Source organism: Apteryx mantelli, unplaced genomic scaffold, assembly GCF_036417845.1.
Source record: "Apteryx mantelli isolate bAptMan1 unplaced genomic scaffold, bAptMan1.hap1 HAP1_SCAFFOLD_142, whole genome shotgun sequence".
NCBI lineage: Eukaryota > Metazoa > Chordata > Aves > Apterygiformes > Apterygidae > Apteryx > Apteryx mantelli.
In genome coordinates this window covers 52,501-55,000 of record NW_027118497.1, presented here as the reverse complement: position 1 = coordinate 55,000, position 2,500 = coordinate 52,501, and the positions used below count along the sequence as shown (strand labels likewise).

General features: G+C 79.4%; 1 non-coding gene across 1 annotated transcript; it reads right to left on the bottom strand.

Annotated features, from left to right (window-relative positions):
* Positions 1-551: 551 nt before the first annotated feature.
* On the bottom strand, positions 552-704 carry LOC136995697 (5.8S ribosomal RNA). Its single transcript, XR_010887241.1, has one exon. It is a non-coding gene; the product is annotated as a 5.8S ribosomal RNA (ribosomal RNA).
* Between the last annotated feature and the right edge of the window lie 1,796 nt (positions 705-2,500).

Genomic DNA, 2,500 nt, shown 5'->3' with positions numbered 1-2,500 from the left:
AGCCCAGACGGCGGCCAGACTGGCGGTGGTGGCGGGCGGCGGCGACGAGGCGCGCCGGGCCACCGCAACCCACCCGACCTGGGGGGGGGGCCCCAGCGGGACGAACTCCGCGAAGCGGGCGCTCCGGGAGCGGGGGGTTTCCCCGAGTCTGCACTTAGGGGGACGAAGGCCCGGCCGCGCGGGGAAGAGGAGGCACCCTCTCCCCGGGGCACGGGCCTGCGAGGCGCCCCAGCCGCGCCACCCCGCACGGCGCGCGCCGCGCAGCGGTGGCCACCGCGCTCGGAGGGCGAGGAGGGCGGGCACAGGCGCGGCAAGGCACGCCGGCCGCGGCCGCTGCGGGCGGCCCGGCGCCGGAGCCCGGCGGGCAGGAAGACCGGGGCCGCCGGTGCACGCACCGGGGTCCCGGCTCCGCCGCCGACTCTCCGCCGCCGAGGCCGCCGCGCACCGCCGCCGCCGGCGCCGCCGCGCCTCCCCCGCCCCCCCACGCGCCCCCCCCGAGGGGCGGCACCGCTGCGCCAACGCGACAGCGGGGGTGACGATTGACCGCCAAGCGACGCTCAGACAGGCGTAGCCCCGGGAGGAACCCGGGGCCGCAAGTGCGTTCGAAGTGTCGATGATCAATGTGTCCTGCAATTCACATTAATTCTCGCAGCTAGCTGCGTTCTTCATCGACGCACGAGCCGAGTGATCCACCGCTAAGAGTTGTCTCGGTTTCGGTCCCCGCCGCGCGCGCGGGGGGACCGGGCAGCCTTCGGCAGCCCCTGAGGGCCCCCCCTCCGCTCCGCCTCCCTCCTCACGCCGACGCCGGCTGCTGAGCGAGGGACGGCCGAGAGCCAGAGAGAGGGGCTCGCCCCGCTGACCGTACGAGCACAGAGTGGGGGGGGAAAAAGGGAAAAGGAAAACCCAAACGAGAAGGGCGGGGAGCCCTCGCTCCCGACCTGGGACAACCCTTTGCTCGCTTCGAGTCCGGCCCAGGCGCCCAGGCTCGGCCCGGCCCGGCGGGGAGCAGCGCGCCGGCCGCGCCGCCTGCCTCGGGGACGCTGGGGGAGGGGGCGGCTCCCCGCGGACCCCCAGCGTCGGAGCCCGGCCGCCACCGGCAGCGGCACCGGCCGCTGCCCGCGCGCCCGCGGCCCACCGGCCCCGCGCTCCCCAGCTCCTCGCTCGCCTCGCCGGCCTCCGGCTCCGCCGTGGCCCCGAGGCGGCGCCCACGCCCGCGCGCGCGCACACACAGCCTCCCGGACGACACCACGCGCTCTCCCGTCCCTTCCGCGGACAGACGCCCGGCGGCGGGCGGGCGGGCAAGGCGGGACGGACGGGGACGGCGCCCGCTCTCCCCGTCTCCACGCGGAGAACGGGGGGGGCCGCCCCCGCCGCCCGCCTGCCGCCCGCCCGCCGCCCGGCGAAGCCGGGTTGGGCAGAGCGAGGCAGGCGCGCCGGATGGCGGAGTGCCGGCGGGTAGGGCGCCGCCGCCAGCGGCCACGGCGGCAGACCGAGAGCCCCGGCCAGGGAGGAGAGCGGATCGCGCCGAGGCGCGGCGTCCGCACCACCCGCGGTGGGTGGGGGCTCACCGTCCCGGCGAGAGCACGCGCTCGCGCCGGGGTCACGCGTTCGAGGCAGGCCGGCGCCAGCCGACCGCGCGGCGTCCCTCCGCCGAGACCAGACCGCGGAGAGAGGGGGCAGGGTACCCCTCTCCGTCCCGGCTGCCCGCAGGGCGAGCGCGGGGCGCGCCGGCTGGCATGGGGGGGCACGGCGCCCGCGCGCGCCGGCCCCCCGGCCCTCCGGCAGCACACCCGGCTGCCCCCCGGGTCGCATCGGGCCGCCCGAGTCTTTAAACCCCCGCCCGGCTCTCCCGCCGAGAACCCTCGGGCCCGGAGCCCGGGGCCCATGGCCATCCCTACCCGGGGCGGCTACCGGCGGCCGCGGTGGCCGGAGGCCCTCCGCTCCTCCCGCCACCCCGCCCCCCCCCCCCGCCCGGCCCGCTCGCAGCACGGTCCCCGCGGCACGGCGCGGGGCGGCTGGAGCGGTGGGGGGGGGGGAGAGAAAGGGAAAGCGGAAAGGGCGGGAGGGCACGGCCGGTGCGGCGCTCACGGCGCGGCGCCCGGGAGGAGCGAGCTGGCACACGGGACCACACGGGTGGGTCACCGAGGGGGGGCAGGAGGAGCGCGGACGCTAGGTACCTGGCCCTGGGGTGAGGGAAACGACCTGAAATCCCCGCGGGGGTGCCTCCCCCGCCGCCGCCCGCCGCCGGGCCGCCGCCGCCTCGCGGCGACGGCGGCAGCCTCGGCGGCAGCAGCGAGACGGGACGCGGAGGGGAAACCCGGCACCCGCCAGCCGGCTCCGGCGCCCCTCGGCGGAGCGTCCGCCCGCGGGGTGCGCCCGACACCCGCCGCCACGACCTCGTCCTCCTCCCGGGGCCCGGGGTTTCCCTCAGTAACCCGGCGCCCGGCGGCAGCTGCGCCCGGGAGGAGAGCCGTGGTTTGGGCCGCCCGCTCGGGCACGA